Raw genomic sequence first — 27,651 nt, forward strand, 5'->3', positions numbered from 1 at the left:
GAGGGGGCAGAGTGCTTGTCAGATATCGGCCAAGGGGCCCGGGCAGCCCTGAAGAGTCCCTGTGGAGTGGGAAAATGAGAGGGGGCTGGGTTCCAGGCAACGTGGGTGCTCTAGGCTGGTCCCTGGTGTCTGGAGGTCCTGTGTCCAAATGGCCATAGAGGAGACCTGAGAAGGGGGGGCCTGTGGCCTGGGCCAAGGGCTTCCTCTAAGCCCCACTGAATGGAGAAACCCAGGCTACTCTGAACTCATTCACCATTGGCCCCTGCTCCATGGAACAGTCTGCTAGCTGCTAAAATAGAGGAGAAAGCAATGAACAAGGGCAGCAGGATCTCCACCCTTCCTCACGGGTCTCAAAGCCGCCCTTCCTGCCTCCCCACCGGGACTGACTCAGCAGACGAGGTGTGGCTGAGTCAGCAGGCAGCAGGTTTGAATGGCCTGGAGCCTGGGAGCTGGGGCTGGCAGGGCGCCAGATCGGAGAGGCAGGTGCTGACCCCAAGATCCTTCCATGCAGCAGTTCCCGCCTCTCCCTCTGTGAGCCCCAGACCAGCTGCCCTGCGATGTGTGCAGACCAGCATGTGCAGCAAAGGGTACAGAGTGTAGGGTGATGATCAACTGTCCTGGTTTACCCAGGACTGAAGGGCTTCCCAGGACAATGCTAACACTGAACTAGGGGACCTCCCTGGTGGTCCAGTGATTAAGACTCCGTGCTTCCAATGCAGGGGGCATGGGTTCGATCCCTGGTCAGGGAACTAAGATCCCACATGCCATGCAGCGCGGCCAAAAAATTAAAAAAACAAACAAACAAAAAAACTGAGCCAGTCCTGGGGAAACTGGGACAGTTGGTCACTCTAGTATAGAGTGATAAGGCCCAAGGATTGAGGTATTTGGGCAGCTGAGAATGAGGGGTGGCCGCACACAAAGTGAGTAATTGCTGGCCCCGAGGTGAAATCCCTAGGCTTGAGCCCTGGAAACCTGAACAATGCAGGGTTGGTGTTTGTTCCCAGATGCTCTGAAGGACCACACAGCTGGGTGTGTGGGAAACAGTTAGTGGCATTTCTGACCCAAATTCCTCCAATTCTAGTTCATTTGTCATTCTTATATGTGAGGAAATGAAGTCAGAAAAAAACATTGAAGATAAAAATCATACATTATGTTGATTTGGGTGTCTGTTCCCAGTGACCCCTGGGTGCTTTGTTCTCTTATCACCCTGAATTGTGCTTGTTTATCCTTTGGCTGTGTTTCCTACCAGATTCTTCAGAATCTTGAATCTGAAGATTTAATATCTAGCACATAATAGAGACTCAGTAAGTGCTTAATGAGTAATTACATGAAGATGCAATTTAGTTGTTGCAGAAACTAGGCGCCAAAAGGACAGGACGACATGATGAAGCTGATCATTTTGAAAGATGGCAAGTCAAAACGAGAGGACCAGAATAGACACTGTAAGAAGTCTGGTTTCAAGCAAGCAAACAGGAAGCAATCAGACAACCTCACAGTCATCCATGGGGCCTTGTGTTGCTAGATTTCCTGGCAAAAGTTCTGTTTGTTTAGGGTCCTCCCCACCAGCTGGTCTGACTGCCAGGTCTTCTGCTAGCTGTTCATTCCTCCAACACACATTTGCTGGATCCTACTAAGAGGGCACTGGGCAGGGCATTAGCAGCGTACTGAGGCTAACAGAAAAGGGAGCTCCCTTGGGGGAGGGAGGGTGTGTGTGTGTGTGTGTGTGTGTGTGTGTGTGTGTGTGTGTGTGTGTGTGTGTGTGTGTGTGTGTGTGTGTGTGTGTGTGTGTGCGCGCGCGCGCGCGCGCGCGCAAGTGTCCCACAGGAATTCAGCTCAGACACACACACACACACACACACACACACACACACACACACACACACACAGAGCCATAATGCAGTAGAGAAGCTGTGAAGTGTCAGGTGTGGGTGTTTCCTTTTTGAAGGCCATGGCATGACCTGGCAGGTGTAAGTCAGAACGTTTCGAGCAGCCAGAAGAAGGCCATCACCAGTGACTTGAGCCTGCCCCGTGTCTCCCACACCTGTGTCCTTGCTCACCTGTGCTGGTTCTGGACTTGTCTCCAGATGTGGCTCTTAAATGCCACTGGCATATGTGGGGTTTCAGCCTCTTTTGTGCCAACTGACGCTTGCAGTTGACTCATGTTTTACTCACACTGGACTCCACCCTCTCCTGCCCCCACTGACTTTGATGCTTGGTGTTTGCCTCCTATGCCTACGAACTCACTAAATGTTTATGCAATGCTTCTTCTGTGCAGGCAGTGGACTGGGTGCTGGGCAGTGCTGGTAAACAAGACAGGTGCCTGTGGAGCTCATTATTAGGGGGGAGGAGGAAGACAGTCACCAGTCAGTTACACACAGTGTGCTAAGTGCTGTGATGGGTGTAAGCACCTGTGGACCTAGGGTGAAGTTGGGCAAACCTGGAGCAGGGAGAGGAGGAGGCTGAAGCTCTGTTTCTTGGTTGTACCTCATGCCGTGAATTTCAGCTTAATATCTTGTCCATCTGTCCCCTGTTACCCATCCCTTCACTTACCCACTCTTTCATTGGCTCATTTGCAAACTGTTGAAACCCTATTATGTGCCAGCTACTCTGCTAGGTCCGGGGAGCATGATGATAAAAAAGACTGGTTCCTGTGCTGCCTCGGACTTACAGGTTCCCAAACGTGTCTTGATCCTCCTGCCTCAGAACCTTCACACTCACTGTTACCTCTGCTTGGAAGATCGTAGACCTATTCCACTCAACCCCCACCTCTGCCAGTTTGCCTCCTCCATCCTTTAGACCTCAGCTCAGAGGTCATCTCCACAGGGAAGGCTTCCTTGGCCCCTTGACCAGTTTAAGGCCCCATTATGATACTCTCAGAACAACCTGTCATTTTCTTTCATAGCACCTATTAATTATTTATTAGTGGGACTATTTCATTAATGTTGGTCCTTCCGGTCATCTCTGTCAGAGACTCAATTTTTGTAGTATTTCACTATTTAGCACAGGGTGATGCATTTAATAAATGCAAATTGAACGGATAGATGGGTGGATGATTGGATGGATGGATGGATGGGTGGATCTTTGGATGGATGGTTGGATAGATGGATGGATGGATGGGTGAACGAGAGCTGAGGGGAATGAAGGCAGGGACCAACTAGGAGAGTGACCCAATAGGGCAGGAAAAAGATGAGAATCGGTGAGTAGGCCAAGGCAGCCCAAGTGGGAACGCTGAGGAGAGGACTGATAGGAGAAAATCTGCAGGATTTGGTCTCCGGTTGAATTTCAGGAGGAAAACAGAGAGAGGAATTCAAGGTGACAACCAGGGTTCTGACTGAGGACTGGGGAGACGGACAAGAAAAGAGAGCAAGTTTGGAGTTATTGGATAAAGACGATGACCTCCTGAATTTAGATATCTCTTGAGTCAATGAAGTGGAAATTTTTAATTTTGGCCCCTGTGAAAGTTAGGATAGGGGCTTCCCTGGTGGCGCAGTGATTGAGAATCTGCCTGCTAATGCAGGGGACACAGGTTCGAGCCCTGGTATGGGAGGATCCCACATGCCGTGGAGCAACTAGGCCCGTGAGCCACAACTACTGAGCCTGCGCGTCTGGAGCCTGGGCTCCACAACAAGAGAGGCCGCGATAGTGAGAGGCCCGTGCACCACAATGAAGAGTGGCCCCTGCTCGCCACAACTAGAGGAAGCCTGTGCACAGAAATGAAGACCCAACACAGCAAAAATAAATAAATAAGTTAATAAGCTCCTACCCCCAACATCTTCTTTAAAAAAAAAAAAAAAAGTTAGGATAATACAGTAGGTCCCCTACATATGAATCTTCAAGTTGCAAATTTTCAAAGGTGCGAACATGCCAAGAGAAAGGACAAAGAGAGACAAGAGGAAGAAGTAACCGAAGAACCGAAGAGATTCGCGACGCAGGAAACGGCAAGGGGATTTTCTGTATCTGAGGAGGCACTGTTAGTTTTTGAGGCACAGGAGCTGAACGTAGAACGGTACACGAAGGTTGCAGCAGCCATTCAGAATGCAATCCAGTGCTACCATGTTATCTATGACGAGAAAAGAGCTGCTACCCAGACATCACTGGATCGTTTTTTCAAGAGGGTAGATAGAATTGAATCCAGCGAGGAACCAGAACCTGTGCCATCCACGTCAGGCGTGAGTGACATCGCCGCTCGCCCTCCGTCTCCTGTTGCTGACGATCCTTCAGCTCTACCATCTCCCCCCTCCTCGCCCTCCTGCAGTCAGTAACTCTTCTTGCCTGTTCACTCGATGCCAGCCCCTGGATGCCAGCTGTTGTGCTGTACTACTGCACTTTTCAAGGCACTGTACTGTAAGAGTCAAAATGTTTTCTTTATTTTGTGTGTTTGTTTTTTATGTATTGTTTGTGTGAAAAGTATTATAAACCTATTCCAGCGCAGTACTATAGAGCCGATTGTGTTAGTTGGGTACCTAGGCTAACTCTGTTGGACTTAACGAACAAACTGGACTGATGAACGCACTCTCGGAACAGAACTCGTTTGTATGTAGGGGACTTACTGTACTAGCTGCTCTAAGAAATAAACTCCACGATATCAGTGGCCTAAAATAATAAAAGTTTTTATTAAAAAATTTTTTTCTTGGTCCACATGATGTTCCAGTGCAGGTATTCAGGGTCAGCATGGTGACATGGTGGTTTAGGGACTCAGCATCCTTCCATCTTGTGGCTCCACCATCTCCCAGGGCCTTAGAGCTAAAGGGGGGAGAAAGCGAAGAACACACACCTACTTCTTAACCACCTTGGCCTGAAAGTGCCACCTAGCATCCAAACCCTCTTCCAAACTTTATGAAGCAGAGCCTACCTCCCACCATAAAGTGAAAAATCAAGACTTGCCTTCTCAGACTTACTTGAGTCAAAAGCATGGACACACAACCTAGGCTCTGGCACTCAGACATTTCTCACCCCCTGGACTTTGATTTGTAAGTTAACTCAAAGAAGCAGCAGCTGAGCAGAATCCATTCAGGTGAGTGAGGTGGTGGCCGGTGTTGAGAGGCTGTGGTGGCAGCTGTCATAGCTGCAGTATCCACTATTCAGTGTCCGTGAGATCAGTGGCCCAAGATGCTGTGCCTGTGTCCTCTGGTGGCTGTTCTGTGGCTTGACCTTTGACACTGTTCTCTGCTGTGTTGCCTGGTTGTCCTTTCAGAGATTCCATGAGCTATTTAATCTTTTTTTTTTTTTTTGCCATGCGGCATGTGGGATCTTAGTTCCCCAACCAGGGATCGAACCCATGCCCCCTGCATTAGAAGCGCGAAGTCTCACCCACTGGACCAGGGAAGTCTCTCTTTGGTATCTTTTTAAATGAAGGGTTTTTTCTGCATACATATGCCAGAGGTGTTTTCTGTTGCTTGCAGCTAGACACTGGGTCTCATACAGACTGAGTGTAAATGTGCAGATAGCAGTTGGATACACAGGTGGAGAGCTCTTGGGAGATCTGGGCCAGAGATATCCATGGAAGGGTGTGAAGCCATAGGAGGGGATAAGATCACTCTGGGAGTCCATGTCATGGCAATGGAAGAGGGCCTGGCCTGGAGACTTGACAAAGGAGCAGAGGAGAAGGGGCAGAGGAGAAGGGGCTCCCAAGGGAAATGAGAAGGAACCAAGTGTTCAGCTCTGTTCCTAGCGCACCACGGCCCTGCTGGAGTTTGCTGTTTTGGGAAATCAGTTCCTAGTCTGACAAAATGAATCACTTGATTTTTCAAGCCTTGTTCTTTTTCAGGTGATTTTCTGCTGCTTTTTTAAAAATACATTTATTTATTTTTATTTATTTTTGGCTGTGTTGGGTCTTCGTTGCTGTGCACAGGCTTTCTCTAGTTGCGGCGAGCGGGAGCTACTCTTCGTTGCAGTGCACGGGCTTCTCATTGTGGTGGCTTCTCTTGTTGGAGAGATCGAACCCGTGTCCTCCCGTGCATTGTCAGGCAGATTCTTAACCACTGTGCCACCAGGGAAGGCCCTCTGCTGCTTCTTTAATGACGGTCTTCTTAAGGCCACCCCAGAAGACTCCTGCCGTTATAATGATAATTACAACACCCACACATCCAGAGTGGTAATGTCAAATAGGTGGCATCTGTGATGTCCTCCCAATGCCAACAATCTCTGGTAATCACAACAGGCATTTCTACCCATCAATAGCACTGTTTCCCAGTGAGCCCAGATACAGCCTCAGAATCCTTCTCAACCCACTTCTCCAGGCAGTGCTAATAAATTCATGGGAGTTTGCTCATGAGATGAAGCCTACTTGCTAGCTCAGGTCAGTAGTTTTTCAGTGTACACAGAGTTTTTATATATTATTATCTTGTTTCATTTTCTCAACAGCTTTATGAAGTAGTTGCTACCAGGCCTGTTTTATAGGTGAGAAAATTGCTGTCTCAAGAAGTTAAATGACTTGCCCAAAATTACACATAGAAATCATGGGAGAGACAGGATTTGAACTCAGAGATCTTGATGTAAATCCCGAGGATACCGATAAGGTATTCCTCACCTGTGTGTCTTATGGGTTACAGGGACTTTTTTTTTAATGCATTTCAGGGGACAGAAAAAGTCAAGACCAGTTGCTAAACCTCTTGAGCTGGCCCAGCAGAAAATAATGGCTCATCTAGCTGGGAAATATGATCATCTTCTAGATAAGCAGCTATAAGCTTAAGTTGGATTTTGCACAAATGTTAGGTTCTACGTTCTAAAAAGCCATGTATATGCCAACAGAGGGTAGAGGACAGTAATCTTTAAATGTCCAGGAAGGTGGGCCTTGAGCATCTGGAAAATTGGATCATGGGGAGTAGAGCCATAGCCACTGAGATTTAGGGACAGAGAATTTTGTCCAATAATTCAGTTTTTAAAAAGTAAGCATGCTCGTTCCTTTAAAAACATATACTAGGCCCAGTGAAAGGTACCAAACCATGTGTGGTGGACACATGGATTAATAGACACACACACCCATTCTAAATGAGAGGCCGGAGCTAAAAATGGCATTTCCCAGACTCCCCTGGCCCTAGAGTACAGGACGTGAATTACTTTCTACCAACCAGATGGACGCACATGTGACGTTGGATTATGCCAGGAGGAAAATGGGACAGGGACTGTGGGAGAGGCGGTATGGATCTGGTGGCTTCTGGTGGTGGCTTCCTGATTTAGGAAGCAGCTTCTCGGAAATGCCTACTTCTGAAGCTGCTTAGTCTTGCACGAGCGGAAGGTCCCGTGGCTGCACGGTTCTGTGTTGTGGTTTGGGGAGTGCTTCCTGAAGCCTCCTGCTGGTGTCTGTTCCTTGAGTCCCTCCATTGATCCTGTGATCTGTCTTTAACCCTGCATAAAGCTTTCTGTTCAAACTAGCTGGGGTGGATTCTGTGTCCCACAACCTAGAACTCTGACCAACAACCCCCATCCCCACCCTGGGAGGAATGCATCTGCCGGTGGCTGGGTTCTTCCTAGTAACTCACAGGCCATCCCATAGGCACCTTCTGCACGTGGAGCAGGCGTGCTGCCCTCCCCAGAGCGTGTCACTGCTCTGGTTCCAGCTGAGTGGGTGTCCTTTTCTGAAGCAGAAGTCCAGGTCCCCTGGGAGTTATACAAGCTTCTAGTTGGGAAGGTGGTTACTGTTCCTTATATCCCTGGTAGAAAGGAAGCAAGAAGGAAGAATTGTCTGTTCTGCTTCTAGAAAGAAAACAGAGAGCTGTGCTCGTTCCTGCTGTCCCGTGGTTGGGTGTAGAGTGTGTGTGTGTGTGTGTGTGTGTGTGTGTGTGTGTGTGTGTGTGTGAGTGAGAATAACTGAAGGACCAGTCCTCTGGGGGAATTCCTTCAAATTAAATACTCAGCTTGCCCCTTGAATTCCTCACATCTCCTATTTGCTGTACTCTGATGCTTTGACCTCTTGGGGCCCAGCTGACTCTGGAGAGACTGCCCTTCCTGGGATTAGCCAGTTCCTAGAGATAGTAAGCAACTCACCTGGGAGTGTACCTTTCAAATGCAAACCAACCAATCCAGATCCCGCACCCCCAACTACCTCCTCTACTGGGCTCTTCTACTCCAGCCATGATCTACCTGCCCTAATCACCCAAGGACCAAGGCATCACTAAGGATAGCCCCACTAAGGCAACTAAGGACAGCCCCAAATATGCCCAGAATCAAATGAGATTATTCAAACTAGCCAATCCTCAGCCTTCTTACCTTGCCTCACCTGTTACTTACCGAGGAAACTTCAGTGAAGGCTCTTGTCCACACTTCCCACTCACTGCCTCTGACACCTGGCCGAAACTGGGGCTTCCCTGTGTGCCCCCATGGTTTGCTGTGCCCCCTTCTCTGGGGATCTGTGGGTTTAACAAACTATTTTTTCAATGGTAGTCATCTCCTGATCTGTTGGCCTTGCCATACCTAAAAAAATAATAAAGCCTAGATTTTAAAAACACTTCTCTGCAGTACTTGATTGGCAGTTGGTAATGTTAAGAGTTGAAGGGAAACTAAGAGACAGTTCTGTGTGGTTCATGAAGACTACTGACATTTTCACGGGTGGGCCAATGGGGAATCCATTGAACTGGAAGGAGCACACTGGATTGGGTTATGTCTACTTGGCAGATACTCAGAAATGTAGTTTGTACTTTAGCTGTAATTTTATTTGTTCTCTTTCTGAATTCCATTTTGGATTTTGAATGAAGCAATATGGAAGCAACCAGCAAAATAACTCATTTAAGTACATCTTTTCTTTAAAAAAAAAAAAAAGAGCTAAGATAAAGAAAGACTCTGGAAAGGCTAAACCAAGCAAATTAGGACTTTGGAACAGTATCGGGGGATTAAGCTGAGACTTTCAGCACATGGTCAACTTGTGATATCACATTTCCTACACGAGGAAGGTTGTCCAGTTTGTATATTCCATTTCAAGGAATGCAATTAAGGATTGGCTTGAACTCCATGGAATTTCTAGTATGAAACTGTTTATATTAAGTGGAAAGTAACTCTTTGCACATAAACTGGTATAATAAAAATAAATACACGAAAATAAATAAATAAATAAAAACACTCCTCTATTCATTCATCCATCCATTTAAAGAATATCTTCTGGGCTTCCCTGGTGGCGCAGTGGTTGAGAATCCGCCTGCTGATTCAGGGGACACGGGTTCGTGCCCCGGTCTGGGAAGATCCCACATGCCGCAGAGCGGCTGGGCCCGTGAGCCACGGCCGCTGAGCCTGCGCGTCCAGAGCCTGTGCTCCGCAACGGGAGAGGCCACAACAGTAAGAGGCCCGCCTAGCACCAAAAATAAAAATAAAAATAAAGAATATCTTCTTAGGCCTCTTAAGTGCCAGTCACGATGCTTGGGCTCAAGAATCCAGTGATGAGCAAATCAGATGCTGTTGTTGCCTTTGTGAAGTATAATTAGGGCAACAGACATTAAACAAATAGTCACATAAATCAGTGTATAATTACAGAATATGACAAAATGTATGAAGAAAAAAAATTACAGAGTATTACATGAGCATAAAGGAGCAGGATGTGTCTTCTAAACTAAAACCTGAAGCATGGGCCAGGTAAGAGTGGAGGAGAAGACCACAGAAGGAGAGGGCATAGCATGTGCAGAGACCCAGAGGCAGGAAAGAGGGTGTGTTTGAGGAGAGGAGAGAGGGTTAGGGTGGCCAAAGCATCATGAATGAGAAGAAGAAGGCATCAGATGGTTCCAGAGAGGTTGGCAGGACTAGATTCTGCAAAGCTTCAAAGGACAGCTTAAGGATTTCAGAGTTCTTCCTAAAAGTAATGACTTATCTTTGAAGCGTTTGGGGCAAAGAGTTATCTAGTCTAGTGGATGAGGATTGACAGGACTTGGTGATGGGTTGAAGGTGGGAGTGATGGAGAGCGGGGAGTGGAGGCTGTGCTGCAGCTCAGTCTAGACCGAGGCCTTCAGGGGCCATCAGATCCTGATCAGAAGGGAGGTGGGGGCCTCTGACTCTCGGCCTAAACGGCCTGTTTCTCCCACGTAACAAGCTCTACCCTTATGGGAGAACAGGCCGTGGAGAGCCCCAGGCCCAGCTCCTGAGTCCAGCTTCTCTTTCTAGGGCTCACACACCTGGCAGAGGTGTGAAAGCATCTACTGTTCCGCTTCCCTGCCTGTCTCTGGAACCTGTGCCACAAGAGGACTCAGACCAGGGACTTTACCTCTGCTGCCCTGACCCCAGCAGAACTGAAGTGCCAGAAGGAAGAGGGAACTGTGGGGTGATAGGACACACATTTTCTCCCCCCTCCCCGACCCCCCACCCGCCAAATGGCTTAAAGGTGTCATTTGCCCTTTTGGAGGGGTGTGGGCCAGGGTAGAACAACTTTTCCAGGACTAATGAAACATCTTTCCTCCCAGGGAGCACCATTCAATAATTGTGTTTTTAAAAAACTGACCGCCCCCCCTACCAACTTTCCTACCCCGTCACCCCTTACGTAGAGAACTGGTTTTTCTGTTGGTAAAGAACAAGGTTGGCTGCTTTTTTAAAAAATCAAATGTTCTGAGGTAAAATTTACATACAATAAAATGCACCCTTTTTTTTTTTTTTTGCGGTACGCGGGCCTCTCACTGTTGTCAGCTTTCCCGTTGCGGAGCACAGGCTCCGGACGCACAGGCTCAGCGGCCATGGCTCACGGGCCCAGCAGCTCAGCGGCCTGTGGGATCCTCTCGGACAGGGGCACGAACCCGTGTCCCCTGCATCGGCAGGTGGACTCTCAACCACTGCGCCACCAGGGAAGCCCAAATGCACCCATTTTAAGTATACAATTTCATGTGGGTTTTTTTTGTTTTTCCGTTCAGTGGGTTTTTACAAGTTTTGAAACCCATGTAACCACCAGCCAGCACAATCAAGATATAGAATATTTCCATCACCTCACACAGTTCCCTTATGCCCCTGTGCAGTCAATTCCTGGACCCCAGCCCCAGGAAACCACTGATTTGCTTTCTCTGCTGTTATAAGATTAGTTTTGCCCATTCAGGAATTTCCTGTGAAAGAATCAGATGGCACAAAAAATCGCACACAAAAAAGAATTTTTATGTGTCTGCTTTTACTTAGCATAACGTTTTGAAAACGTTTCCCTGGTGTTGCATGTATTGGCAGTCCATTTTTATTGCTAATCAGTGTTCCATTGCATGGATGTTCCATTTCTTTTATCTGTTCCCCTGTTGTTGGACATTTGGGTTTCTGAGTTGGGGCTGTTATGAATAAAGATGCTGTGAATGGTTGAGTACACTTCTTCTTGTGGATATATTTTTTATTTCTCTTGAGTAAAATACCAAACAGTGGAATTGTGAGGTTGTATGGTCAATTTGTGTTTAACTTTATAAGAAACTGCCAAACTCTTTTCCAAAATGACCGTTCTATTTTACCGTCCCACCAGGAGTGTATGAGGCCCCAATTTTTCTATATCCTTGCCACATTTGGTGTTGACAATCTTTTTTGTTTGTTTCTTTTTAAAAAAATTTTTTTCTTTTATATTGGAGTATAGTTGATTAACAAAGTTGTGTTAGTTTCAGGTGTACAGCAAAGTGATTCAGTTATACATATAGATGTATCTGTGCTTTTTCAAAATCTTTTCCCATTTAGGTTGTTACATAACATTGAGCAGAGTTCCCTGTGCTATACAGTAGGTCCTTGTTGGTTATCCATTTTAAATATAGCAGAGTGTGCATGTCACTCCCAAACTCCCTAACTATCCCTTCCCCCAACCCTTCCCCCCTGGTATCCATAAGTTCATTCTCTAAGTCTGTTTCTGTTTTGTAAGTTCCTTTGTATCATTTCTTTTTAGATTCCACTTATAAGTGATATCATATGATATTTCTCTTTCTCTATCTTACTTCACTGAGTATGACAATCTCTAGGTCCGTCCATGTTGCTGCAAATGGCATTATTTAATTCTTTTTAATGGCTGAGTAATATTCCATTATATGTATGTACCACATCTTCTTTATCCATCCCTCTGTCGATGGACATTTAGGTTGCTTCCATGTCTTGGCTATTGTTAATAGTGCTGCAATGAACATAGGGGTGCATGTAACCTTTTGGACCATGTTTTTCTTTTTTGTTTCTTTTATTTCAGCCATTCTAGAGGATATTGAGAGGTAAACTCTCAATGTGTTTTATTTTCATTTTTTTCTAGTTTTACTGAGGTACAGTTGACAAATTAGTAATATATTTAAAGTGTACAATGTGATGATTTGATATACATATATCTTGTGAAATAAATGAGTCCCACAATCAAGTTGATTAGCACCTCCATCACCTCACAGAGTTCTTTTTTTTTTCCTTTGTTGGTGAGAATGCTTAAAATCTACTCAGCAACTTGCAAGTATAAAATATTGTAGTATTTACTATAGTCACCATGTTATACATTAGATCCCCAGAACTTATTCTTCTTATAACTGGAAGTTTGTAACCTTTAACAAACAAACATCTCCCTGTTTCCCCCAGCTCCTGGCAACCTCCAATCTACTCTCTGTTTCTATGAATTTGATTTTGTTTTTTAGATTCCACATATAAGTGAGATCATACATTATTTGTTTTTCTCTGACTTATTTTACTTAGAATAATGCCCTTAAGGCCTGTCCATGTGGTTGCAAACGGTGGGATTTCCTTCCTTTTTTATGGCTGAATAACATGCCAATGTATGTATGTACCACATTTTCTTTATCCCTCAATGGACATTTTGATTGTTTCCATGTCTTAGCATTTGTGAATAAATAGTACAATGAACATGGGAGTGCAGATGTCTCTTCCACATAGTGATATCATTCCCTTTGGATATATACCCAGAAGTGGCTGGATCATATGGTAGTTCTATTTTTAAACTTTTTGAGGAACCTCCATACTGTTTTCCATAGTGGCTGCACCAGTTTACATTCCCACCAACAGTGTATGAGGGTTCCCTTTTCTCTGCATCCTTGCCAACTCTCTCAATGTGGTTTTAATTTGCATTTCCATACCAACTAATGATGTTGAGCTTCTGTTCATGTGCTAATTAGCCATTTATCCATTGTGAAATGCCTTTTTAAATCTTGTGCTCATTTTTAAAAGTTCTGCTGTCATCTTATGAGTTCTTTGTATATTCTGGATACAAGTCCTTTGTCAGATACATGTATTCTGTTTACTTTTTCTCCAGTCTGCTATTTGTCATCTCATTTTCTTAATAATGTCCTTTGAAAATTTTAATTTTGGTGAAGCCCAGTTTATCATTTTTTTTCTTTGTTTATGTGACTGGACGGCTTCCTTGTGAAGCAATCAGGCTCTTCCTGATGGGAACTCTAGGCCTATTGTAAGAAAATGAGAGAAAAAGGACTTTTGATCTACAGGGATAAAGAAATGTGGGTGGGAATTTGGAGGATTCTGGGGGAGGAAGGAAGAATTATGAGGGAGGTTTCAGACGCCAGGACCTTGAACCAAGATAGTGGAAACAATAATAATAGTAGCTAGTATTTATTGAGTGTTTACTATGTTCCAGACGCTGTTGTAGGATCTTTTTTAAAAATTAATTTTGATTGGGGTATAGTTGCCTTACAATGTTGTGTTACTTTCTTGCTGTACAGCAAAGTGAATCAGTTATATGTATACATTTATCCCCTCTTTTTTAGATTTCCTTCCCATTTAGGTCACCACAGAGCACTGAGTAGAGTTCCCTGTGCTATACAGCAGGTTCTCATTAGTTATCTATTTTATACATATTAGTGTATGTATGTCAATCCCAATCTCCCAATTCATCCCACACCCCCTCCCGCCTTGGTATCCTTAAGTTTGTTCTCTACATCTGTGTCTCTGTTTCTGTTTTGCAAATCAGTTCACCTGTACAATTTTTCTAGATTCCGCATATAAGCGATATTATACGATATTTGTTTTTCTCTTTCTGACTTACTTCACATAATAATAGTAGCTAGTATTTATTGAGTGCTTGCTATGTTCCAGGCCCTGTTGTAGGAGCTTCATGTATATTAATCATGAAATCTTTACAACCCTGTAGAATACGTACTATTATTATCCCTATTTTACAGATAGATAGGGAAATTGAGTCACAAGGTAATTAAGTAACTTGCCCAGGATCGTGCAGTTAATAAGTAGCAGAGCCAGGATTTGAACCCATTCAGACTGGCCCTTGGCTCTTAACCACCATGCTTTCCTATGACTGCTCAAGCAGGGCTGGTATCAGGCAAGTAGGCTGAAAAATTCTGCCACAGTGGTACTGTTTGAGTGTCCGTTGGTATCCTCACCAGAGTACCACCCGGGGTTCTGTATCAATGAGCTGCTCAGTCATCACATAAGGAAGGGAGTTGACCTAAATTTCTGGTTCCCCCAGATTCAAGGCAACATTTGGTGCCACACAAAAATAGAGGGTGGGGAGACCAAAGCCCTCTGATCCTGCTTGTCGACCTGCCCCCAGGAGTGTTCTTGTGGGATTTTCCCTCTCACCTCCCACATTCCAAAGTCCATTCCCATCCTTGCTGGGGATCTCCCTCAGTCCCAGACATCCCCACTCTGTTTGCATCTCCCGTCTCTACCTTCACCTCCAGCCTTTTTATACCATTTTGTCCATTGGCCCCATTTGTTCTCCAGTTCTGAGGGACCTCCTCTAGAATCTCACTACTGCCTGCTCACCCCCCACTGACTGGGGGCTGGGAGGAGTGGGAGAATGTGGGATACATTCTGTGCTTCCACTTCTGCAGGTGGAGTTGCTGGCCACTCTTTATAAAGATGTGAGAACATACAGTGTAAACATATTTTAAAAGATTACTTGAAGGACTTCCCTGGTGGCACAGTGGTTAAGAATCCGCCTGCCAACTCAGGGGACACGGGTTCAATCCGTGGTCTGGGAAGATCCCACATGCCGCGGAGCAACTAAGCCTGTGCACCACAACTAGTGAGCCCGCGTTCTAGAGCCCACGAGCCACAACTCCTGAGCCCACGTGCCGCAACTACTGAAGCCCGCATACTCTAGCGCCTGTGCTCTGCAACAAGAGAAGCCACTGCAATGAGAAGCCTGCACACTGCAATGCAGAGTAGCCCCCGCTCACCGCAACTAGAGAAAGCCTGTGTGCAGCAACGAAGACCCAAGGCAGCCAAAAAAAAAAGATTACTTGAAGAGACACAACTTTTTCCCCACACTTTTTTAAGCCATGACAAAAACCTGTATAGTTTGAGATTATTATAGTATGAGGATAGTTTCTGGCTTTTTCAACCTAGAAAGAATAGCTGTGTCTAAGCATTTGCCGATAAATAGTTGACAATAACAGAGACTAGAAAACGGGAACTGAAAAATTTTACTGTATAATTAAAATATGGCTCTGTCCAAAGACCTGGGTTTAAAAAAAAAAAGACTTTAAGAGGTCCAAATCCAGCAAACAGTTAGATGTAATGGAGCCTGAAGGGCTTAAAATGAGAGAGATGAGCTATTGAAAATATTAATGAATTCAAGGCTTTGATAAAGTTTGAAGCTAAGATGAACTTTTAATTGAACTCACCTTTGGTGAGGTTTAAGCGAGACCCCTAGGCCACTATAAGCCATATGTTTCATGAAGATTTATCCTTAATGGAAGATCTCTAACTCTCAATGCAGACACTTTTTAAAAATTTAATAGTTTTTAATTATATTCTTTTCATTACATGGTAATTATACTTGACCGAGTTTCATTTTGAGCCACTTACACCTCACCTTCCTAACTGTCACGCAAAATGTATTAGTGCATCAAATTAGGATGGCCAGCTTTTGAACTATAGTTACCTCACCGGTTTTTTTTTTTGTGACGTGGTGAATATGGAGCAATTAACTTCAACTAGATGAAGTAGGTCAAAAGGGCCAAGAACCTGCAACTAGATGTGCCCATTGGGCTCTTGGTGTGGAAACCAGAGAGCATGTTGTCAAGAGGTGTGGATGGGTCCAGGTGAATGGTTGGCCTCTAGGAACAGGCGTATAGCATGGATGGAGGGATTCATATCCCTATGTACATAATAATATGCCTCTCTCCCAACACTTCAACATCATTTACTCATGTCACCCCAATATCCTGACTTTCCAGAGCACGGAAGGAATGTATTGGCAAAATAATGTAATTGTACATAAAACAAGATAGAGTATGTTATCGGCTATGAAGCTGGATTCCCATGTTTTCTTGTTCTGCTATAAGGTGAACGTCCCATTTTTGCTATTCAATCAGTATAAAGACTAAAAGCAAAGATGCACTCTGAGTGCTAGCTTTTGCCCAGGAGGTCCTGCAAGAAGTGGCAGGAGGGGACTTCCCTGGTGGTCCAGTGGTTAAGACTACACACTCCCAATGCAGGGGGCCCGGGTTCCATCCCTAGTCAGGGAACTAGACCCTGCATGCATGCTGCAACTAAGAGCCCTCATGCTGCAACTAAATACCCCGTGTGCTGCAACTAAGACCTGGCGCAGCCTAAATAAATAAATAAAAGAAATGGCAGGACTCCTCACCTCAGCACAGGGAATGGGACAGGAATGGGAAAGTAGGAGAAGGCACGAGCTGGAGACCCAGGCAGAATCCACAACTTCTCGGAGAGCTGAGGCCCAGGCAAAGAGATTCAGGTCCCTGTGACACAGGGACTCTGGGTTATACGATCAGCAGCCAGACTGCCTTGTTGCTGAAGGCCCTCAATGCCCCTGGGGCCCCCTAAAGTCTTGTCTAGGAGCCTGGGGCAGATGGGAGTCAGAGAGCCACAGAGAGGAAAGGAGGACAGCGGGGAGCATGACAGGTGCTGATGTGCTCATGAGGAACAGTCAACATGACATGGCTTCCTACCCATCTTCGTTAGCTCACCTTCCAGCTGGCTTGAATGTTTGTTTATACTTAGTTTCCTTACCCGTCTAATGATGAGAAGTGGAGGCATGGAGCCCGTCAGTCGGCGAAGTCCGCCGTGTTTGAGGAACCCTTACCAGACGCAGAGTGCTCTCTGGGTTGCTGGGAACGGCAGGGGCCGGAGTGGCAAAGAAGCCAAAGTCTCCCCTTCGGGAGCCCCCCTCCTTGGACCACAAAGCAAGCGTTGCACAGACTTGAGGAGTCTGATATTGGTGCGTGGTGCACGTTATCATGCGCTGTGCCTCCTGAGTAAAGTTCCAGGTCCTTACCATATTAAAAAAAAAAAAAAGCTTCACACTTAACAGGAGAAGATAATGGAAGGAGATACAGTGCCCTCCAGGAGGTGGAGCTTTGTGCAAAATAGAGTCCCCTCCTTCCCGCAGCACATGCCAGGCTGGACCCCTTGCCCTCTTGGGTGAGTGGAGCACAGCCTCACAGGCTCACGAGGTGGCAGTATTCAGAGTCCTTCATCGTCTGGTCTCGAATTGTCCTTCTGGCTTCATCTGCCATTGCTCCCTTCTTTGTTGTGGGACCACCAGACAACCATACTGGCCCACTGTGGCGTGGGCTCTGCGGGCCGGTATCTTTCCAATGCTCTTCTCCCTTCTCTGCCTGGTGAAGTCCTCTATACTCTTTTATCCCCGCAGTACTTTTTCTCTCGTCTTAAAAAATATTGTGAAATGTGACACACACAAAAAAGTGTAAAAAACATAAATTCACAGCTCTGTGAATTATTATAAAGCAAATATCCAAGTAACAACACCCAGATCAAGAAAGAGAACATTCTCAGTCCACCAGCGTCACCTCCTCCCACTTCTACTCCCCTCCCCCTTACTCCCCTCCCCCAAAGGCTCTTCTGATTATAATCCTCTCTCTCCATCCTGCTGATGTTTATGCAAACATCCCTGCATTTTCTTTTTTCTTTTCACCACATAGGAATGCAACCCTAAATTCTGTCGTTTAGTTTTGCCTTTTTTGAACGCTATATGAATGGAATCATACAGAATGTACTCTTGGGGTTTTGCTTCTTTGCCTCAATTTTGTCCTTGTGAAAATTCATCCAGGTTGCTGTGCGTAGCTGTAGGTAGTTCACTTACAATGTTGTATAGATTTCCTTTGTATAAATACACCACAAATCATTTATCCATTCTGCTGTGATAGACATTTGGATTAGTTCTAATTTTTGGTGATTATGAATAATGCTGCTGTGAACATTCTTTTGCATCGCTCCTGTTCTATATAGGCCTTCATTTCTGCTGGATACAAACCTTGGAGTGGAATTTTTGGATCTTAGGGTATGCATATTGTCAACTTTAACAAATCCAGCAAACTGGTGATTGTATCAATTTATGTTCCCATCAGCAGTTTATGAGAGCAGTGGCCGCTTTATATCTGTACCAACACTTGGTATTGTTGGTCTTTTATTTTTTAATTTTTTTTATTTTTTATTTTTTATTTTTTTTCGGTATGCGGGCCTCTCACTGCTGTGGCCTCTCCCGTTGCGGAGCACAGGCTCCGGACGCACAGGCTCAGCGGCCATGGCTCACGGGCCTAGTCGCTCCGCGGCATGTGGGATCTTCCCGGACCAGGGCACGAACCCGTGTCTCCTGCATTGGCAGGCGGACTCTCAACCACTGCGCCACCAGGGAAGCCCTATTGTTGGTCTTTTAAATTTTAGCCATTCTGGTGGGGGTAAATGGTTTTAATTTGCATTTCTCTGAAGATTAGTGAGATTGAACACCTTTATATCTATTTATTGGCCATTTAGTATTCTCTATTGCAAAGTTCTTATTCAAGTCTTTCACTAATTTTTTTTACTGTGTACTCTTTCCTTATTCTGGAGATATATATATATATATATATATATATATATACACATATATTTAAAATATACATGTATGTATATGTGTACATTCATATACACATACATATATAAAATAAACACATAATAGAATACATTTATTTTATTCACATATGTATATATACATACATATATAAATGTATATAGTACATATATAAATGTATGTTAAATTACCTCTATATAATATGTACATATATACATACATGTATATATAATCAGTTCTTTATGTAACGTGAATGTGATGTTTTTTGTCTGTTACGTGTATTGCAAATCTCTCTACCACTCAGAGGCTTGTCATTCTCTTAACAGAATCCTTTGATAAAGAGAAGTTTTAAAATTTTATGTGGTCAAATTTATCAGACGTTTCCTTACTGTTAGTGCTTTAATTTTCTACTTAGGAAATACTTGTCATGAATATATTTTTTCTAGTATCTAATAGGAACTTTAAAATATTTTAAATTGAGATATAACATGCATAAAGTATATACAGTACTGGAGCTTAAGTGTACAGCTCAATGAATTTTTACAGATGTATATACCCATGTAACCACCACTCAGATCACGATAGAAATTTACAGCAAACCAAAAGACTTTCCAGCGCCTTTTCCAATCACTTATAACCTCCTCCCTAAGAGAGCCACTGTTCTAAATCTGTTTATCTTTTCTCCTGTTGTTGGATATCTGAGTTGTTTCAGTTTTTGACTATTATAAATAAGTTGCTATGAACATTCTTATACACATTTTTTGTGGACATAGCACAGATTTCTCTTATATAGATAGATATACACACACACACACACACACACACACACACACACACACACACACACACACTTAGGAAAAGAATAGTCAGGTCATGGTGTTGACATATGTGTAGATATCACCAGACCTTTTCCAAAGTGATATACCAGTTTACACCCACATAACCAATGTAAGAGAGTACCAGTTGCTCCACATCCTCACCAACACTTGGTATTGTCATTCATTTTAATTTTAGCCATTCTTCTTCGTGGCTAGTAGTATCATATTATATTATATATCATATTATCATATATATATTACATATTATTTTATATGTATATCATATATATATTATCATATATCATATCATATTATAGTTGAATTCACATTTCCTTAACTAGTAACAAGTAACAATGTGGAATGCCTTTTTATTGGTCATTTTTATTTATTGGTCATTTGTATATCCTCTTTTATGAAGTTCCTTATCAAATCCTTTGTCTATTTAAAAACAAATCGGGTTGATTTTTTTTCTTATTGATTTGTGGAAGTTCTTTATATACTGTAGTTATGAGTCCTTTGTTGGGTATATGCTTTGTAAATATTTTTTTCCAGTCCATGGTGTGTCTTTCACTCTCTTAATAGTGCCTTTTAATTCAGAGAAGTTTTAAGTTTTAATGAAGTATAATTTATCAATTTTTTATTATGAATAGAGCTTTTTGTGTCCTGTTTAAGAACTATTTGCCTACCCTGAGGTCTTGAAAATATTCTCCTGTGTTTTCTTCTAGAAGTTTTATTATTTTACCTTCCACACTTAGGTTCATGATTCAGCTCAAATTACTTTTGTGTGTGATATGAAGTAAGAGTTAAAATTCTCTTTTTCCCCCCCATGTACAGTATCCACTTTACCCACTACCATTTAATGAAAAGATCATCTGTTCCCTCATTGAATTGTAAGTCAAGGGATTATATGTATGGGTTAATTTTTTCCAACTTTATTGAGGCATAATTGACAAATAAAAATTGCATGTATTTACAGTGTATAATGTGATGTCTTGATATATGTGTACATTGTGAAGTGATTACCACAATCAAGCTAATTAACATATCCATTACCTTCCATATTTAATCTTCTTTGTGATAAGAATATTTAAGATCTACTCTCAGTACATTTCAAGTATACAATACAATATTATTAACTATAGTCATTATGCCTACATTAGAACTTAAGAATTTAATCCTGCACACTGAAACTTTGTACACTTTGATGAGTGTCTCCCCATTTCCCCCACATGCCCCAGCCCCTGGCAACAAACATTCTACTCTTTGTTTCTTATCTAAAAGACAGAAGATAGCAAGTGTTGGTAAGAATGTGGAGAAAAGGGAACTCTTGTACACTGTTGGTGGGAATGTAAATTGGTACAGCCATTATGGAAAACAGTATGGAGGCTCCTCAAAAAATTAAAAATAAAGCTACCTTATGATCCAGCAATCCTACTTCTGGGGGGAATTTATATCCAAAGGAAATGAAATCAATATCTTGAAGAGATATCTGCACTCCCATGTTCATTGTAGCATTATTTACAGTAGCCAAGACATGGAAACAACCTAAGTGTCCATCAGTGATGAATGGATAAGGAAAATATGGTATATGCATACAGTGGAATATTATTCAGCCTTATAAAAGTAGGAAAATCCTGTCATTTGTGACAACATGGATGAACCTGGAGGACATTATGCTAAATGAAATAAGCCAAGCACAGAGACACAAATACTGCATGAACTCACTTATATGCAGAATCTAAAAAAGTCAAACTCATAGAAGCATATGGATCTACTTCCAGACTCTATTCTGTTCTCTTGGTCTATTTCCCTATCCTTGTCCTAAAATCACACTGTCCTAAACTAATGTAGCTTTATAGTAAGGGTTGAAATATGGTAATTCAAGTTTTCCAGCTTTTCTTTTTCAACATTGTCTTGGCTATTTAGGTCCTTTACATTTCCATACAAACATTTTGGAATCAACTTGTCAACTACTATAATAACCAGTTGAAATTTTTTTTTTTCAAGGTTACATTGAATAGACTTCTTTAACAGATAGTCTTCCAATCCATAAACACATTGTATCTCTCCATTTATTTAAGTTTTCTTCAGTTTCTCCTAATAATGTTTAATAGTTTTCTGCAGAGGTTTTGTACATCTTTTCTTAAATTATTGCTATATTGATATTTTTGAATGCTAATGCAGATCATGTCTTTTTAAAAGTCTCTTATTGGGCTTCCCTGGTGGCGCAGTGGTTGAGAATCCGCCTGCGGATGCAGGGGACACGGGTTCGTGCCCCGGTCCGGGAAGATCCCACATGCCGCAGAGTGGCTGGGCCCGTGAGCCGTGGCCGCTGAGCCTGTGCCCCGCAATGGGAGAGGCCACAGCAGTGAGAGGCCCGCGTACCACCAAAAAAAAAAAAAAAAAAAAGTCTCTTATTATGGAAATAATTTCAACATATGCAAAATAAACAGCACAGTTTAATGAACTCCCATCATACAGCTTTAATGCGACTCAACATCCTGCCTTTCTTGTTTCAACTATACCTTTGCTCACCACCCACCTCCACTCAATTATCATTTTATTATAGTTTTTTATTCCTGATGTAAAAATTTATATACATTGAAATGCACATGTCTCAGCAGTACATATTTTACAAATGGATATTCTTGTGTAAAACAGAGCCATGTCTAACTGTAGAACATTTCTATCCCAGAAAATTCCCTCATACCCTCTCCCATTCAATCTTCCCCAGACTCCAGAGCAACCACTGTTGTGATATCTTTTTCACTTTAGAGTAGATCTGCCCATGTTAGAGTCCCATATAAATGAAATTATACACTACAAGCTCTTTTGTGTCCAGCTTCTTTCTCTCATCAAATATCTGTTAAATTCCTCCACTTTGTTGCATGTACCAGTAGTTCATTACTTCTTATTGCTGATTAGTTTTACATTGTATGGATGGATAAACACTCTGTTTATACATTCCTCTGTTGATGGACATTTGGGTTGTGTCCCTTGTTTGGTTAGAATGGATAAAGCTGCTATGAACATTCTTGCACCAGCCTATTTCGTGGACATATGCTTTCATTTCTCTTGTGTCAATACCTAGGGGTGGAATTCCTGGGTCAAAGGGTTTCCCCTCCCTAACATTTTATTATAAAAAGTTTCAAGCATATGCAAAAATCAAAAGTCTTTTATAGTCAGTGAAAACTTGTGTACACTTTGAAACTTATATACCTATTCTACCGTTAACTTTGTACTCTGCCGGCTTTATCACATAACTATCCATCTTTTTATCACTCTATCCATTGATTAACCTATTTTATTTTAGTCAATTTTCAAGTTAACTGCAGACATCTGTACAGTCCTTCCAGATAGTTCAGCATACATATTATTAACTAGAATTTAATATTTGCTTATAGTTTTTCATTTGGATGTAAAATTTACAGTCAGTTAAGGGCACACGAGATTCTTCATGATGCATGTACACTTGCTCAATTTTGATAATGCATATGTCACCGAACCCCTATCAAGATATAGAATATTGCCATCACCCCAGAATGTTCTCTTACAACCTTCACATTCAGTCCCCACTTTTGTCCCTTAGAGACAATCGCTTCTGATTTTTTTTCCACTGTAGCTTAGTTTTGACTGTTCTAGAATTTCATATAAATGGGATGGTACAGTATTTACTTTTTTGTAAGGTTTTTTTCACTTAGCATAATGTTTCTGAGATCCATCCGTCTTGTTGCCCATATCAGTAGTTCATTCTTTTTTTTTTTTTTTTTTAATTACTGGGTAGTATTCCATTTATGTATGTACCACAGTTTGTTTTTTCAGCATTCTGTTGATGGGCAACTGATCTGTTTCCAGATTGCGGCTATTATGTAAAAATCTGCTAAGAATATTCTTTATAGGGCTTCCCTGGTGGCGCAGTGGTTGAGAATCCGCCTGCCGATGCAGGGGACACGGGTTCGTGCCCTGGTCCGGGAAGATCCCACATGCCGCGAAGCAACTAAGCCCGTGAGCCATGGCTGCTAGGCCTGCGCGTCCGGAGCCTGTGCTCCGCAACGGGAGAGGCCACAACAGTGAGAGGCCCACAAAAAAAAAAAAATTAAAAAAAAAAAAAAATAATATTCTTTATAAAACTTTGTATAGAACATGTATTTTCATTTTTCTTGAGTAAATTCCTGAGTAGAATTGGATGTCATATGGCCAGTGTACTTTTAACTCTAAAAGAAAATGCCAAACTGTTTTCCGAAGTGGTTGTACCATTTCACATTTCTACCAGCAAGTCATGAGAATTCCGGTTGCTTCACCTCCTCACCAACATTTGGTAAATGCTATGTTGTGTGTGTGTGGTAAAATATACATAACATAAAATTGATTATTAGTTATATTTAATATATTCACAGTGTTGTGCAACCATCACTACTATTTAGTTCGAGAACATTTTCGTTACCCCAAAAGGAAATCCTGTACCCACAAAGCAGTCACTTTCCGTTCTCCTCTCCCTCCAGTCCCTGGCAATTGCTAAAATGGACATATAATATGTGGCTTTTTGTGCCTGACTTTTTTCACTCAGCATAATGTCTTCCAGGTTCATCATGTTGTAGCACGTATCAATGTTTAGTTCCTTTGTGTGACTGAATAATATTCCATTATATGGACATACCACACATTGTTTATCCATTCATCAGTTGATGGATGTTTGGATTGTTTCCACCCTTTGGCTATTGTGAATAGTGCTGCTATGTCCACATTTTTGTTTGCACATCTGTTTTCAGATCTTTCAAGTATATACCTAGAAGTGGAATCGCTTGGTCATATAATAATTCTTTGTCTGCTGCAGGTATTTTTTTGTAGATATTCTTTATTAGATCAAGGAAATTCTATTACTAGTGTGTTACCTTTTTAAAATTCAAAATGCATATTGTGTTTTATCAAAAGTTTTTCAACACTTCCTGACTTGATCCTACCATTTCCCTTTTTATGTCAATTTGGAAAATTATACTGAATAACTTTAAAATACTAAACAACTTTGAATTCTGGAGTCAGCCCAACTTTGTCATGACGTGCGTACAATCAGAAGAGCTTGTAGCATCTCAGCAGTACCACTGACAATCAGTAACTGGCCCTCTGGGAGAAATGGCCCCAAATGCTTAGACTCACCTCTCTGGGTTTCCTCCCCATCCTATATCTGGGCCAAATCATATTTACTATCTTCCTATCTCACTCCTGCCTCGCTCCTGGTGAGCAGGTATTCAGGTCATCCTCAGGAGAGCTGGTCTAAATCACTTAGTCCACCATCACTGGACATGGAGATCCTACTCCTATATATTCTTCAAAGTCTAGTGCAAATGCCACTGTAACAGGGAAGAGCCAAATCGGACTACATGTTGGATCTGTTTCTTTTACTTTAACCTCTGCTTTCTGCTGCTTTTGTTCACTAAAAGGATATACATAATGGCCTGCCTCGGGGAACCTTGCCCCTCTGCCTGAATGTTAAACCAAAGTGCCTTTGTTCAGTGAAGCATCCGGACCCTGTCCACCTGGGGATGGCTGCAAGAAAGAAGAAATTAACTCATCTCCTCCCCGAGGCTGGCCGTTCCAGGGGACATTTGCAAATCTTATGGCCTTTTTACTTTACTTCCTCATCTCCTCCCACTGTCTTTGCTGTAAAAGAAACTGGCATCCAAACCCCGAATAAAGTCGTACTCCTTTGCCTCAACAGCTCGTCTCCGATCAATTGGCCTGTCATGTGGCGATCAGAGCGAGCTTGGACTCGGTAACACCACCTCCTCTTTAAAATCATTTGCTTGAAAATACACAGACAAAAATGGTTTGGGGAATGCAAAAGAAATAAGAAAAGCATGATGTTGATAACTGATGGGATGGATGAATGGAGATTGCTTATATTCTTTTCTTGTCTTTTGTGTATGTTTGAAATTGTCCATAATAGAAAGGACTTTTTAAGGAAGTGGGCGTCCCTGAGGGCAGGCCAGGGAAAGAGGCCTGGAGTAGTTGCTAGGTGCTGCTATGTTTTCTAAGCCAAGTATGCAGATTACTTGAATTAAACATTTTAATTAAAAAGAAATTATTCCAAAAAAAAATCCTTCCCTACTTCATGTTCTGTGTGATTGCCCCTTCCCCTACTGCCTCCTTTGCTAGATTTTAAGCCCTTTGAAGGGAGTGGTACATCGTGGTTATCTTCAGGTTTATAGAGCCTGTCATTATATAGTATGTGTTCCATGCATGTCTAGGGAATGAGTGAATAAATCCTTCAAGAGACACATAAAGCAGGAGAACAGGAAAAGCCCTAGAGGTCACTAGGTCTTGCAGTGAGCTTTTTTTTTTTAATTAAAGCAACAGAACCCTTTTTCCAATTGAATGCCTATGCAGAGCCCACCACTAAGACATACAAATGGAGGTGCTCTGCTGGAGGTGGGGGGCGTTGTGGAAAACATAGAGCTCAGATCCTTTTCTTTTTCTTTTTAATTTTATATTTTGGCTGTGCAGCATACGGGCTCTTAGTTCCCCGACCAGGGGTATTGAACCCGCCCCCACCGCCCCCCTCCTCTCAGTGGAAGCGTGGAGTCTTTAACTACTGGACAGCCAGGGAAGTCCCAGAGCCCTCCTTTAACTCCCCCTCTCCCCGCGAGGAGTCCTCCAGGCACATCTCTCCTGAGCTGTAGACCCACTGGACCACCTCCCTTGAATATTCCTTCGGTATCTCCAGCATGTCCTGGGCGGGTCTCATCCTCTCCACGGAACATGCCCTCCTTCTTGGGTTTCTTACCTCAGCGAGTGTGTCCTTGACCTCCTTAACGCCTCCAGCTTCCTCACTGCCCTGTTGCTAGTCACTGTGGGTCTGCTTCTTGAATGCCTCTCATCCATCTTTTCCTCTCCATCCTCATGATCTCTACCTTAATTTGGGTCCCAAGCATGTCTCTCCTAGTTACACAAGCACTGCAGAATTACAAAAGCATCCTCCCCAGCCTCTATCATTTCCAATTATCTCCCAGCCAAACTCTCCTCTGTTCCTGAAATGTTCTTTCTCAAATGCAAATCTGAGTGAGTCAGTGCCTTGCTTTAAGCTCCACTATCCACAGGATAAGTACTACTCCTGTTAGCCCCTGACCATGGCTCACCTTTCTTCCCTTGGTTGTTGGGCTCTGGTTTATATTGAAGTTGCAGTTACCCCGAACTTCTGTTCTCTTTCCCGCCCCATCTCTTCATGCCTCCTTCTCAGCCTGGCAAACTCCTACACATGCTAAAGCGTCAGCTCCGTTGTCATCTTGTCGGGAGGCTTTCCGACTCACCCTGTGTTCCCCTGTATCAGAGCACTTGGCCCAGGGGATTATGATCGTCATGTACTTGGCTGTCTCCTTCACTAGACTGGGAACAAACAGCTCAAGGGCCAACATCTTCCCTGCCAAATCTCCGGTGCCTACCAAACGGCTGTCACAGACAAGGGATTTCTTAAAATACAAGGGACGTGTATTGCAAACAAAACAGACGCAGCCACGCTGACTTGCAGGTGCTTCCGCATGAGGAGTTGCTATTGCCGCTTGCCAGGGGCCTCTGAGTTTTCTCCGTCCAGGCCAAACCTTTGGTAACGGGGACAGCAGCGCTTTCCACTCCGATATTAAAGAGAGAGGTAAAGGCTTTTTCTGTTCCTCTGCTGCAGTCCTACCTGGAAACACGAGGTGGCGCTCTGCGGAGGCCTACGGAGGTAGGTTCAGGGTGATCAGCCTGTCCAGCCCAGCAACAGGGGAGCCCCGATAATCCAGAATCAGTGGCAAGACTGACACTTCACCTGTTATGATGAATAGAGCTAACAGATGTTTGCATATATTCATCTATGTGCATCTATGAATTTAAGAAAAACTTATAAGTAGCATTTGATCTACGTATGTTGGAATCAGTGCTGGGTTTTACTCCTGGCTCTGCTGCTTCTAGCTGAGTGAACTGTCAAGTTCTGGGTGTCAGATTCCTCCCCTGTGGAATAGAGATAATACTCTGTGAGCTTTAAATGAAATGACGTTTGCAAGGTTCCTGGCATCATTCCTGGCACATGCTAGATGTTTGAGGAATATTCATTTTCCCTTTTAAACGTTTTTGTATCACCTTCTATGCCTCCTTGACACT

The 27,651-nt window shown here is 43.2% G+C and overlaps 1 protein-coding gene across 1 annotated transcript in view; it reads right to left on the reverse strand.

Moving 5' to 3' along the window:
* Nucleotides 1-26,475, reverse strand: part of ZFAND6 (zinc finger AN1-type containing 6) — a 118,299-nt gene extending 91,824 nt beyond the window's left edge. Inside the window, exon 1 of the mRNA XM_067030067.1 lies at nucleotides 26,300-26,475. The gene's annotated coding sequence lies outside the window, so the exon portion shown is untranslated. The remainder of the gene's footprint in view (nucleotides 1-26,299) is intronic.
* Between the last annotated feature and the right edge of the window lie 1,176 nt (nucleotides 26,476-27,651).

The sequence above is a fragment of the Kogia breviceps genome, chromosome 3, assembly GCF_026419965.1.
Source record: "Kogia breviceps isolate mKogBre1 chromosome 3, mKogBre1 haplotype 1, whole genome shotgun sequence".
Taxonomy (NCBI): Eukaryota; Metazoa; Chordata; class Mammalia; order Artiodactyla; family Physeteridae; genus Kogia; species Kogia breviceps.